This window comes from Zea mays, chromosome 6 (genome assembly GCF_902167145.1).
Source record: "Zea mays cultivar B73 chromosome 6, Zm-B73-REFERENCE-NAM-5.0, whole genome shotgun sequence".
NCBI classification, from domain to species: Eukaryota; Viridiplantae; Streptophyta; class Magnoliopsida; order Poales; family Poaceae; genus Zea; species Zea mays.
Window position 1 is genome coordinate 15,070,523 of NC_050101.1, and position 14,671 is coordinate 15,085,193.

The window sequence follows — 14,671 nt, forward strand, 5'->3', positions numbered from 1 at the left end:
TAAACATTTCCAAGTTCTTAAATACCCAAGTGCTTAATAGAATCACTCGGTGATTAGCGTAGTTGCTTTGTGAAGTTCTTAGGTTAGTTGTACCGCCTATGCGCTTGCTCTAGGTAATTCCTAGTTAGTTGAGTGAGTTCAGAAAAAACACAAAACCCTCGGCTCTTGTGTGAGTTGTTGTAATTGTACCAAGTGGAGTGAGAGTCTTACGAGACCATGACAACTGAGTTTGTGTCACGACCGCCGCCGTGTACCGAATGGAACGAGGCACGCGGTGTTTCAGCCGAAAGATCGATAGTGGAGACGGTGGGGAGCGTCCGAGAGGAGCCAGAAGCGGAGCAACACTTGCGTGTAGAGATAGTAACACTTAGATAAAACCTAGTTTGCACATTCTAAATTGTTTATTTGTATAAGTTTTGTTTTAGGTATTTAATTATGGCCTAGTTTAGAGATAGTTTTTAGAAGTCCTAATTGACCCACTTTTAGACGTCACTGTTTTCTACACATACTACAGGTTTCTGATAAAAATATATGAATGTCGGCTTGCTGGCCCTTTCGTCAAAAAAATTTTACTTGCTAATTAGTGCCTTAGCATTAGATAGAAGTCTGGAATGGCTGCGATAGACGTTGTTCAGATTAGCGATTTCTTTCTTTACGTAGTTGTTTTTATTTTTTTGAAAATACATTCATTTTTTCTTTTTTAACTTTAAATAGAGTATCATTCTTTTCTATATAATTTCCTTAGAAACATTGAAAACCAGCACGCAGGGCGTGCATTAGACACTAGTTGGTTAGACAAAGTCTGGCAGACATAAAATTATGTTATTTAATTAGTTCCTAAAAAATCGTACCTTAAACTTAGATTTAGCAAGTTACCAAATACATATTAGGAACAAAAATAATCTTAGACTCTAAGTGTTCCTAGTTCTCAGGTTGTTAAATATTTTTAAATTATGGTAACACGACTGTCGGAGAGGGAATTCTCTGGCCGGGTGGCGGAGTGCACCCGCCCTTAATCCTATGATGAGGAAGGGCCTTAAGCGTTTTGCCTGTCCTGCTAAATGATCACCGAGCACATGAACACGCGAGAGTTTAGAGTGGTTCGAGCCGCCGGAGCGTAATACCCTACTCCACTGTGTTGGATTGCTGTGGAAGCTTAAGAGCTGAGAGTCTAAGTTGGGTCTGAGCGATCCTGAGCGCGTCCCCTTTTAACGCTACATGCCTCCCCTTTTATAGCTAAGGGGGACATGTACAAGGGTTCTGAGACTCGACATGTGAGCCCAGGAACATAACAGATGTAGTACTTGGAGCTACTAATGTTTGCTGCTGGAGCATCCTTCCTACGCCCTGACGTTTGAGATCTGTGTAGCATTGGCGTGCAGGGGAAGCTTCTCGCATAAGGGATGATGAGCACAGTGCGTCGCGTAGCATAGGCGTACTGTTTGACAATGGATTGGATAGGTGTGCCGTCTACAGGATGGCCCTGGCGCCGTCTGCCAGCGGAGTGGACAGGACGCATTAAATGCTGAGGGGGCACATCGCCTGTCAGCAGGGTGGACAGGCGGTGCGTCCTCTCCGCAATAAAAGCAGAGACTGTGCGGCCTAGAGGACTTACGTCAGGCTCCGCCCGTTGGCTTATATCACGGGCTACAAGCCACGTGGCAGCATCGGGTCTCCGCCTGAGCGGGGAGCGCAAGCGCACAGAAAAAGGCCTGGACACGTGTCAGTACCGGACCCTTGCTTATGCCAGGGTCTCCCCTGTCCCGGGACCCTGTTGCGGTCCGGACCTTACTCGGAGGGATCTGGACCCCATCCGAGGGACCTGGCATGCTTACTTGGGAGTTCCGGGCCGTAATTGGGGGTCCGGGTTGTGCGTACAGGGGTCCGGTGCTCCCTCATGGAGGTCCGGTCCAACTGATACATCCTGGGATGTACCATCTTTTCTCGCCACGCGGTGCCCCTTGAGCCGCCCACGTGGTGGGGTCGGGTGTTGTTCACCGTTCGGCTAGGGAACGTCGTATGGGCACCGTGTCTTCATACTGTAGTAGGGGGTACCCCTGATTCAGGGTACCGACAGTGGCCCTCGGGCCCGCCTCAGGGGAGGATACGAGCCTGTAGGTGGGGCCAAAGTCTGATTGGCGATTGGCTCATTTGCTTCTGCGCACCCGTTGATGCAACTACTACAGGTCCGCCCATGGTCACGCCGACTGCCACGCCTGTCCCCGCGGCTGACTGACCCGTGACCTCCGCACTTAATGTCTTTGCTGGGCCATGCGCGGGGTGCCTCGAGTCGCTGCATTTTTGAAAATTTAACTTTTTCGTCTTCTGTGGCGGCCCCGAGGAGGCGTGGTACTGGCGCGAGTGGCGGTGCGACTTCTCTGTACATAGAAACCGGCGCACCAGGTGCATGACATGTGGGCCTGGGCCCCCATGCCAGAGGTTGGACCGCTGGCTGCAGCGAAGCCGAGGGGGCGCACAACCGTGGGGCGGTTGCACGCTTCTTGTGCGGCGGTTCACCTTCTTGACCGCTGGTTGCGGCGAAGATGAAAGGGCGTATAACCGCAGGGCGGTTGCACGATTCTTGTGCGGCGGTTTGCCTTCTTGACCGTTGGTTGCGGCAAAAATGAAGGGGCGTGCTACCGCGGGGCGGTGGCATGCTCCCTGTGCGACGATTCGCCTTCTTCGCACTTCGGGCCAGCTAGTATGACATGTGAGGCCTGGTCCCTGTGTCATAGGATGGGAACCCTGGTGCGCACTGGGGGAGACCTTGCCTGCGACGCTTTGGGGCACGAGTGGGGAAATCTGCCTTTAAAAAGGGGTTCACCCCTCGAGTAGCAGCCATGTCTTGCTTCTTTCCCACTTGCGGCACCCTTTCGCCTCCGAGTTCTCTGCGCCCGTTTGCCTTCAAGGTCTCTGCTTCGCGTTGCTGTAGTTTGCCATGGCCTTGTGACTCCATCCTGAGCACGCCCAGACTGAGTGAGTGCTTGAAATGGTATACCGCCTGCTCGAATGGGATGCGCTGGTACTTGTCGGAAGGATTTGCGCCGGCGTTATCCACTCCGATGAGCTTGTCGCTAGAGAGTCCGTGCCTTTTGTCCTCCCTAGCGGGCCAGTGCTATCGGTCTTGTCTTCCCTCTACCGGAGGTGCGCGGCCTTGTGGGAGCGGCGCTCTTCCACCAGTGCTTGGCTTCAAGGATGTTCATCAGCCTCGCGGTGGTGGGGAGCAGGCTGAGTCGCGGCTTTGCCTTCCACATGGGCTGGTGCCCGCCTCTTCCTCTAGCATTCGGAGGAAAAGGATGATCACCAGCCTTGTGAAGGAGGCAAACTTCGGCTACGCGGTCCTGGCCAGACCGCAAGCACCGCCTTCCGCCGTGCTCCCAGCTCCAAGGCTTGGATGGTCTTGTCCTCACCCCTGTAGGGGGCGGAGGCGAGGACCTCTTCACTATGGCACACAAGCTGAGGTGGTCACCACCGCTGGGGACGCTGCCTGACGCAGAGGTGGTCGCCACCGCTGGGGAGGCTGCCTGACGCAGAGGTGGTCGCCTCTGCTGGCGAGCCGCTCGAAGCTGAGGTAGTCACCGCCGCTGGCGAGCCGTCGGTGCAGAGGTGGTCGCTGCCGTCGGTGCAGAGATGGTCGCCTTCGCTGGCGAGCCGCTCGGAGCTAGCTTCCAACGCGACCCTATTGGTGCAGAGTAGTCCATTCCTGCAGAGTAGAGATGGAGCTAGAACTCCGCTTGAAGGCGGATGTAATACTTTTGCTTTTTGTAAGGTACTTTTGAGTACTATTTATCAAGCATTATTAGCACTTATCTGTGTACCACTTGTCCCTGTTCTGTGTGGTGTAACCGATTCCTCCTTGGTACCTAGCCCCCGGGATGTAGGCTCGATTTGTCGAGGCTGCAGACCAGCATACCTAAGAAAGAGTTGGCAATGGCCCCCAGGAGGTAGCCTCGACTAGGACCTGAGCCTGCACACAGCTTTGGCTAGGGAGCATTAGTAGTACACCCACAGGGCCCGCCATCTGACACTAGCCATCCTTTGATACATGCTCGAGACATGCAGGGTTTAGTCTGGGAGGCCAAGTTGTGCGTCCGGACCCCCTGGATGGTGGTTCTAGGTACTAGGACACCCGGCGCAGAGTGGTGGAGTGTGCAGGCCCACGGTACGGGACCAGGCTGAGCGGCTACACGGGCTCCGAACCACCCCAAGAGACAAGTGCCCATTCTCTAGTTCTGGACCCTAGGTTGTCGGACCCACAGGACTTATAGCTCCAAATACTAGGGTACCCGTCACAGAGTGGTGGAGTGTGAAGGCTTTCGGGTACGGGACCAGGCTAAGCGGCCACACAGGCTCCGGACCACCCCATGGAACGGGCTACCGTTCTTTAGAACTGGCCCTCATGCTGTTGGGCCCTCCTGCTTTCGCAAAGAAGTCCTAAACTGCAAGCCTGGCTGTTCAATTCGGATGTCATTATGTCTGATGGAAAGGGAACTATTTGGGTGGGTTAGATAAAATAATATCTGAAAAACTGCAAGGCAAGACCATGGAGCATTAGGATAAAACTATCATAGAGGCACATCTGAGGGGGTAATTCTTTTCTTTATAACTTATCATGCATGGGTGCAGACCAATAGGCCAGGCTTATGGGGGTGGACCTCACCGGGTTGGCGTACATGTATGCGTTACCTAGTTACAAAAGGGAGAAAAATTCGACCCCTCAGACTTGCTCCTATGGATAGAACTTATAGAGGTGCTCCAGTGTCAGGGAGAGGTACTCCTTCAGTCATAGCTAGACAGCCACCCTTGGGTCAGCGTATTCCCGTTACCTTGAAGGGTCCTTCCCAGCTGGGAGAGAGTTGCGGAGCCCTTCTTGGTTTGGTACTTGTCGTAGGACTAGGTCCCGACCCTGGGTTCCCATCTGCGTTTGATGAGGGAGTCCTCGTCCTCGTGCTGTAGCCATTTCTGCATGGACCTGTCAGAAGTCTGGACCCGTGGGGAGTCCAGAAGGGTTTCTGGGGGAAGGCAGGCTTCGGCCCCGTAGACCGGGGAGCACGGGGTCCCTCTGGGGGTCCATCTAGTTGTCTCCACCGGAGTAGGAGCATCTGGCAAAGACATCCTTCAGGTCCCCCTCGAGTGACTGATACCCGAGGTCCCGTTCAGCCGCGACCACCTCGCCGTCGTCGACCTTTTCTTTGCCGGGTCGGCGACGAGGTGGGGAGCCGTCCTTGGAAGACTGCTCACGCCACGCGCTGACGCGTTTCGCGAGATCAATGATCTCGCGACACTCCGCGGCGTTGTGGCGACCATTGGGGTGCACAGGGCATGAGTCGCTGTTACCCCTCTGCGGCCGTGGGCGTTTGTTGCGGTCGCCCCGGCCCCCGGTCGCAGCTGCAACGACTAGAGCGGTGGACCGCGGCTTCTGGTAGTCGCGGTCCTTCTTCTTTTTCTTCTTATCGTCCTGGGGGACGGCACCCGAGCCACCCGACTGGGCAGCCCCGGTTTGTGGGGCTGAGTGCCATGCATGGCCCTCGGCGTCTCTGGCGCATTTGTCGGCCAGAGCGAAGAGTGTGGGGACAGTTTCCACGTCATGTGTGGCCAACTTCTCCAACATTTTCTCATCACGTACTCCCTGGCGGAAGGCCGTGATGATGGAAGCATCATAAATGCAAGGCATAGTACCTCGCACCTTGGTGAAGCCGGAGATGAACGTCTGGAGAGTCTCCCCGGGCTCCTGCCTTATCGCGTGGAGGTGGGCCTCCACACCGTGCTGCTGGTAAGCGCTGGTGAAGTTTGCAATGAACCACACGCAGAGCTCTTCCCAGGAGTAGATTGACCATGGGGCGAGGTTCATGAGCCAAGTCCGGGCAGGTCCAGACAAGGCGACATGAAAATATGTTGCCATCATAGCGGTGTTTCCACCTACTGCTGTGATAGCGGTGACGTACACCTACAGGAATTCTGACAGGTTTGACGTACTGTCGTATTTTTCTAGCAAGTGCGGCCGGAACTTGGGTGGTCATGACACCGCACGGAGATGATCCGCGAGAGCGGCACAGCCCACACCGGACAAGGGGACACCTGCTTGGGACCGGGTGCCCATTGGGGCCTGCGGTGCTACCGCAGCAAGGTCTTGATCGAGGTTGCGACCCTCGACGTTTTGGCGGCGCTCGCGCGCCCTCTCTAAAGAGACCCGGGCGTCTTCTCTCGCACGCCTGCGGTTGAGCTCGGCCCGGAGGTCGTTGGTCTGTGCGCCCCTTACTGAGGGCGAGCGCACCGACACCGATGCCTCATGTTGGCGCCGGGATGACCGTGGCCTCGACCTGGTCGCGGTAGAGTGTGCCATGCCGAGCAATCGGTCAACGTCGTCCGGCCACTGCTTCATGGCCCCTAGTGAGGACGTGGAGCTTGGAGGGTGATGCGGCAACTCCCTGGCTACTGACAATGCTCCCGGAGCCGCCCTCGACGGAGTTCGGGATGTCTGCGCAGTTGTATGCTGCCGTGCAGCGTGCACAGCAGCAGTGCCCGGCACTGGGCGGTTGGGAACCTGTGGCGTGGAAGAAACAACTTCTTCCTCCACCAGGAAATCCGTTGAAGTCTCGGCGCGTGCTCCACGATTTGCACCATCATGCTGAGCAAGGAAACAAGCAAAAATCTAATGCCTAGCCCCTACCTAGCGCGCCAAATGTCGGAGAGGGAATTCTCCGGCCGGGTGGCGGAGTGCACCCGCCCTTAATCCTAAGATGAGGAAGGGGCTTAAGCGCTTTGCCTGTCCTACTAAATGATCACCGAGCACATGAACACGCGAGAGTTTAGAGTGGTTCGAGCCGCCGGAGCGTAAAACCCTACTCCACTGTGTGTTGGATTGCTGTGGAAGCTTAAGAGCTGAGAGTCTAAGTTGGGTCTGAGCGATCCTGAGCGCGTCCCCTTGTAACGCTGCATGCCTCCCCTTTTATAGCTAAGGGGACATGTACAAGGGTTATGAGCCCCGACATGTGGGCCCAGGAACATAACAGATGTAGTACTTGGAGCTACTAATGTTTGCTGCTGGAGCATCCTTCCTACGCCCTGACGTCTGAGATCTGTGTAGCATTGGCGTACAGGCAAAGCTTCTCGCATAAGGGATGATGAGCACAGTGCACCGCGCAGCACGGGCGTACTGTTTGACAATGGATTGGACAGGTGTGTCGTCTGCAGGATGGCCCTGGCGCCGCCTGCCAGCGGAGTGGACAGGACGCATTAAATGCTGAGGGGGCACATCGCCTGTCAGCAGGGTGGACAGGTGGTGCGTCCTCTCCACAATAAATGCAGAGACCACGCGGCCTAGAGGACTTACGTCAGGCTCCGCCCGTTGGCTTATGTCACGGGCTACAAGCCACGTGGCAGCATCGGGTCTCCGCCTGAGCGGGGAGCGCAAGCGCACATGATAAGGCCTGGACACGTGTCAGTATCGGACCCTTGCTTATGCCAGGGTCTCCTCTGTCCCAGGACCCTGTTGTGGCCCGGACCTTACTCGGAGGGATCTGGACCCCATCCGAGGGACCTGGCATGCTTACTTGGGAGTTCCGAGCCGTAATTGGGGGTCCAGGTTGTGCGTACAGGGGTCCGATGCTCCCTCACGGAGGTCCGGTCCAACTGATACATCCTGGGATGTACCATCTTTTCTCGCCATGTGATGCCCCTTGAGCCGCCCACGTGGTGGGTCGGGTGTTGTTCACCGTTTGACTAGGGTACGTCGTATGGACACCGCGTCTTCATACTGTAGTAGGGGGTACCCCTGATTCAGGGTACCGGCAACGACTATTTTAGTTATTACTTGCAGTTTCAAATTTGGTTTAATTTTTATTATAAAGTTCAATAATCACTAGGTTAGTGCCCGTGCGTTGCAACGGGAACATATAATATCATAATAACTTATATATAAATGTGTTATATTGTTATGAGAAAAGATTTTGTAATCCAATGATGATCCTGACTATACATATAAATTTTGTTATTTTAATCTACCTGTTTCACCACTACATTGCTACCATCAATATCATGCGGACCTATATATACGGAAAGGATAGGTACAACCTGTGTTTTCCCTAGTACGACACGCTCCAGGGGCTACATCGTCATCTCCCCACCTCACCACGTCTCACCGCATCTCCTCCTCCGGTCCTCCCCCCATCTCTTCGCCGGCTTCCATTTCTTGCCTGCCAGTCACTTTCGTCCATCAGAGATCGAGAAACCACCACCACCAACCCCCCCTCCACCACCGCCGCCACCAAACCCCCCTCCACCACCGTACGGTATGACCATGATAGCCTAGTAGCACCAGTACCCCAAGTGCCGCTGCGTCGCCCTCTCCCTCTCTCCATCCCTCGCGCGCATCCCCGGCGCCCCACGCTGCCACTCGATTCGCTGGCCGACGAGCTTCTCTTCCTTGTCCTGGACCGCGTGGCCCAGGCCGACCCGCGGGCGCTCAAGTCCTTCGCGCTAGCCTCCCACGCCTGCCACGCCATGAAGTCTCGGCACCGCCCGCTTCGTGCGGACCTCCTGCCCACCGCGCTGGCGCGGTACTCGACCGCGACCCGCCTCGACCTGACCCTATGCATGCGTGTCCCCGACACCGCCCTCGCCTCGGCCGTCGTCTCCGCCCTCCACGTCGTCAACCTCTCCTACTCCCACGGGTTCGGCGCCGCGGGCGTCTCCGAGCTCGCCATCGCCTACCCGGGCCTCATCGACCTCGACCTCTCCAATGTGGTCGACCTCGGGGACGCTGCGGCGACCGAGGTGGCGTGGGCCAGGGTGCTCCGGAGGCTCTTGCTGGCCCATTGGAAGTCGCTCACCGACATGGGCCTCGGATGTGTCGCCGTCGGGTGCACGGAGCCGAGGGAGCTCTCGCTCAAGTGGTGCCTTGGGCTCACGGATCTGGGGATCCAGATCCTCGCCCTCAAGTGCAGGAAGCTCACCAGCCTGGATCTCTCCTACACCATGGTGAGCGTTATGCGGGTTTCTTGGTTTCTCTGTTCGTTTCATGGACACAAAAAAGAGGCGACGAATGATTCTGTTTTTGTTTCCTTCTGCGAGGCGATTTCAGATCGGATGAGGAAAGGGATCGAGGAAGGTGGTGACACGCATGCTCGTCCTCGCCATCATGGTGGTTTTGAACATGAAATGAGCGAAGCAGAGGGAGCGGGCGAACTGTGGGCGAAGGTCGTCGCCGCGCAGCTCGCTCGGAAGTTGTAGGGGCGGGGGGTAGGACAAGTCGTTTGGTTGGCGGTGGGGGAGAGGGAGCTGACATAGGAGAATGTTGTTGCTGGAGGGCGGGCTGGCCTAGGTTTCGCAGAGGTTGGTTCGACGACGGGGACGGACGGAGGGGCACACGGGCGATCAGCGTGGGCACGAACGGTCTAGATTGATCGAAGGCAGAATGCTAGGGAGGCAGGCTACCCCTTGCAGCTTTAATATAGCAGTATAGATATGGACCTTATTTAAATAAAATATATGTAAGAATTCAACATTCCAAAAAATAGGTACCATCACATCATTATACTAAATATTCATCAAACATATAAATCACAAACATAATATTACCAGATATTTAAATGACTATATGTTGTACATGCCCTATAAGGTGTTACTATTTATTGCACATGCAAGTGTTTAGTTATAATACAGTAACATTTCATGAATTCTCTATGTCCCAAAAGAGTGTCATTATAGGGTTAGTGATGGTAGGGTTAGCGACGACACACAAATTATTTGATTAAATATTAGTACACAATGATTACACGAAAAACGAACAACTTATGTTATCATTGACCTCAATATCTTAGTGTTTCTCTGAAAGGTTAGTAGTTGCATACATTGCACAAAATTAAGAGTACTTCAGACGCTGCAAGAATCACTATTGACAGAGTAGTGACCATCAGTGTCAAGACTGGGCACAAGAGTGGCTTTGTCGGCTTCCACCGACATACTAATTGAGCAACTTGCCAAAATCTGGCCACACCTGTTCATTTGGGGTGCCAAGCAACCGCCCATCTGAGAAAGCAAGATGGATCATCGTTAGTATAGAGATACCCACCAAAAGTTTCAGTAAACAATTAACTATAATACTTGAAGATGTGGAGCAGTTGCTGCAAGTCACCAGGGAAAGTGGTTGGATAGTAACCAACTGAGCTACAATTTACACCGGATTAGAATGTCTAATATGTGCTATTGTGAATTATGAAGCAATCTGCATTGAGTAGTGGTGCTTGAGTTCATCAAAATCGTACTGAACATGCACTCAACAGATCATATGTCAACTGGCGTGTAGTAGTGCGTGGCTCCAAGCAGAATTTTGGGGAGGGAGGCAGAGGGGGGGTTGTACCACATGATAAGTATTTGCATCAACATTGCAGATTAATTAATCAGATCCAAAACATAGGGATCAACAGGAATCATCTGTACAACTATAGTTCATACTTGATTCTTGAAGGACCACTACTACAATAGCTTAGAAAGTGTGAAATGGTGCGGTACAAACAATTGTGTAATGTAAACTTGATTGCATCCAAAATCAGAGACACATTTTATTCACACAGCAAAGCGAACTATCTATTTCTTACACTAAAGACAACTGCAAATAAAAAACTCAATGTCCCAAACATATATTATCCAAAAAGAATATGCACACAGCGACATAGCATTTGAAATGTACAAAAGCTAAGACAAATGATACGTTATTAGAGAAACTAACTGAAAGCGAATGGTAAATATAAGGATGTTTTATTTTTGATCTTACAAGAAAGGGAAAATAGTAGAAAGTAGAATACCAAATTTGACAATTATAACTTTCTTTTATTTTCCAAGCATCTTTGAATTCGAAAATCTACCATCTTTCTTGTACGCAACCTGCTTCTCCCTCCAAGGTCTCGCCTTTGTCTCTCTTCATGGCAGGAGTTTGCAGAGGAGCAAGACTGGTGCAGGCAGTGAAGGACATTAAGATGACACTGGAGGAGCAGCTTGTGAGCCCTAAATTGCATAGAAATGCTCCCTCTGAGCTCTACAAAGTCCATGCTAAACAATAGTGGAAGCAGTCTTAATTATTGGTGTGAGAGTTGGCATATAACTGTGGAAATTTAACAATGCCTTTATGATCGATTCTTGGTGTGTGAAGGAGGTGTTGTTTGACCTCTTACAGACTTTATCATGACACTATACCAAGGCAGATAAGATTAGATATGACCCAACAGATGAACACTTTTTGCCCTAAATGTAGTGGGTCAGTATGCTACTTGAATTCCATTTGTGTATATCTTCCAGCAAAGTTGTTCAGGAGAGGACGGTTCTTGAGGTTCATATTGAGAAAGGAATCAACTAATGCCAAAAGATTGTGTTCCAGGGTGAAGCTGTGAGCTCAATTCACCACCTCTGACAGCATCCGCAGTATGATAACAGAGAGTAGTTTAGTTTCTCTTAAAACGATGTCATTAGATAACACATAACAGAATCAAGTACCTTTTAGAGTTGAGATCCAACACATTTGAGTGACCTATATGATACCCAACCTCCTCGCCTAGCTGCCAATTGTGAGATTCAGCTATCGCTTGAGCAATGGTTACCACTGCAAACCTTCTAGGCTGCGTGCATAATATAGGCTCCATATTTTCTTCTAAAAGGAATTGGGAACCAGAGAACTATTTTCTACAAAGGATAAAGAATTGAACACAATGGCAATTGAATATATGTAACCAATGAATTTCAACAAAATTGTGATCACATATTCGAGAATCCAATATGTGAATCCCAAATGAAACACAAGCACAAGCAGCTTACTCAATGAGCGAATAGACGAATTGATGAATCTTCTTCGAGCCATGCTTTCGAAGAGGTTTCACAACCATTTCAATCTTAGTAACCTATATAAGTGATTCAAGAGATATCAACAAATGCATAAAGAATGGTTCATTAAGCACATGCAGCGCCAGTTTCACTGGCTCACCCTGATGGCGTCCTCCATGAATTCTAGCTAGCCAAGCCTCCCAGAAGCTATAACAACTCGGCCTCTGACTGCAGGAGAGTCGAACACACATCAAAATCACAAAATTGATCAGTTAATGCTGACATTAATAAATCAAAAACATAATTAGCAAAGTGAGGAAGCAATTGAGGAACCTTCTCTTGGGCAGTGGCGAGAGACCACTTGACACAGAATGCCTCGACGACCATGTCATCATCGCTCTTGTTTCGCTGCGCAACGCCGCCATCGTTGTTGACGACCTCGGCACGGTCCGAGCAGCAAAGGCTGGGCAAGCAACAGGCACCATCAGGGAGGAGCGACGGATGTCCTGGTGTGGCTGCCCTGGCGCCTCCAATGCAAGAAGGGCAATGAGCACGTTGTAGAGGCAATCGTCGATGGCGTCACGGTGCCCGGAGGGCATCGGGGTGGTCGGTGATGGCTTCTTGGATGGCGGCGTCGAAGATGCTAGCCTGCGCGACCGTGTGTTGCTAAAGAAGTGGCGAACTCCCATGCCATGGGGTCGAGGTCGAAGCAGTAGGCGACGTCGGTAGTCCCACAAATGCGGCGCGCACTCTGGTGGCACTGCCCTCCACGGCGCGGCGAGCTCCAGCTCTCACAGTAGGCCGCCGCCGACCTCCACTTGCCGCGCCAGCCGGCGGCATGCGCCCGAATCTCCTCGGGCGAAGATTGACTGTGGCGGCTGCCCGTCGGCTTCATAAACAAAGCCACAAAGGGGTAGGGTGAGGAAGGTAAGGGACAACTACTGCTTTTAGAGCCCTAGTGCCTCTTGGTGGTGGCCACCCCGGTAGAGCTCGTGCGCCTCCATACCAGCGCCAACGGTAGCCCCCGCCATCGTCTGCACGAAGGACCCAGCGACATCTCGGGGGCCGAGTGAATCGAATATGGGACATCGTCTTAACTCTATATACAAAGACACACATATTAAATAAAATATACCAACACATTGGAGCCAGTGTAGCCGATACCAACCGATACGATGGATTGTCCGGTCGGTGCCGACCAATCAATTCAATCTGGCAATTCCTAATTGATTGGTTCTGACCATTTGTAGCAATGTGGCGTGTTCTCATTGATTCATGCTAGCTTACTCGTTTTCAACCAGTTTACAAGTTCAAAAAAAATCCAAATAAAAAAAATCTAAGAATCCGACCTATAAGGGCATGTTTGTTTTGATCTTAATCCATGTGGATTTGAAGGATTATGTGGGTTTAAATATCTAGCAAAACAAATTCGTCTTATTTCCCCCCAATCCCCTCAATCCATAGGATGGAAATAACCGAACAAGGACTAAGAGAGGGATGTTTGGGTTCATTCACATCCTCCGGTCTCCATTTTTACTATTGACATTTTTTATTTCACTCCTCCCACTCCGCTTTCACTCAACCAAATCACTTTTGCCATGCCTTTCTCGAGCTCTGACGTTGAGATTACTGAATACAATATACTCAATATGCTACGTCAAACTATGGTGGATGCAACATCAAAGCTCGCATTCGGGTCTTCAATGAGAGGGAGGCAAAGGGCGTAATGGTTAAGCTATATCAATTAGGATCATGAAACTACCCACAATTGGCTAGTGCAAGACTAGTTTGATGACCCTGTATCTATCATCCACTATACTTTTATTGGACGTGTCGCATGTGGAAGGGTCTCTTTATTCAAATCTCAGAGAGCCTGGGTAAGCATTCCCCTATTTCACTATTAGAGTCGATTCACCCAATCACAAACAATTTTCCCACAAAAAATGCACAGTTGCACTCCACATACTTGCCTACAATAGTGTTGTTGACTATTGATGAGTGTGTATCAAAATGGGGAAAACTCGACCTTATATTACTTTGAACATTTTTGTAGGAGTGTCCTTTCATGTTTCAATAAGGATTATAGTTGTTGTCTTATCGTTGATGATCTTAGGCATCTTTTACCCAATGGGGAGAGAACTTCCTAGTATAACATGGAGTATTGATTTTATGCATTATAAGGTCTAGTTTGGAAACTCCATTTTCCCAAGGGATTCCTATTTTCCTAAGGGGAAATGAACTAATTTCCCAGGGAAAAATAAAAATCCCTTGGAAAAATGAGGTTCCCAAACTAGCCCTAAGTGAAGGTGTTGTCCAATAAGATGGAAATGATAGTTTGCTAGGGGCATTGAATCCCCAACCATCATGCTCCAGGCAGTTTTCTCGTATGACTTTGTGGAATTGGCATATATTTTAGAGCAGCGGGGGTCGAACAATGATGTCAACATGCTCAATCGATCATCATTGTCCATTAACATGCTCAAGAGAGAAGCAGTAAATATGAACTTCATGGTGAATGTGCATGAGTACAACTAAGGGTACTACCTTGTCGATGACATCTACCTCCGATGGTCGATGTTTGTGAATATCAATTTCTTCCAAAACAGTGGGTGTTTACTAAATGCTAAAAGAACATACAGAAAAACGTAGATAGAAAATTTAGGTTCCTCAAATCTCGTTTTCATATTCTCGCTAGCTCAGTTTGTTTTTTTTCTCATCGAGTACTTGATATGATTATGAATATATCATCCTATACAACATGATCATTAAGGATGAGCATACAATATGTATGACTATGGAAAGTCGAGTCCTCCTTGCAACAACAACCATCACTTCTGAAGCACCCATAAGTTTTGTA

General features: G+C 50.9%; 1 pseudogene; it reads right to left on the minus strand.

The window, feature by feature from the left end:
* Window positions 1–11,804: 11,804 nt before the first annotated feature.
* Window positions 11,805–12,654, minus strand: LOC103630861 (uncharacterized; annotated as a pseudogene).
* Window positions 12,655–14,671: the final 2,017 nt, after the last annotated feature.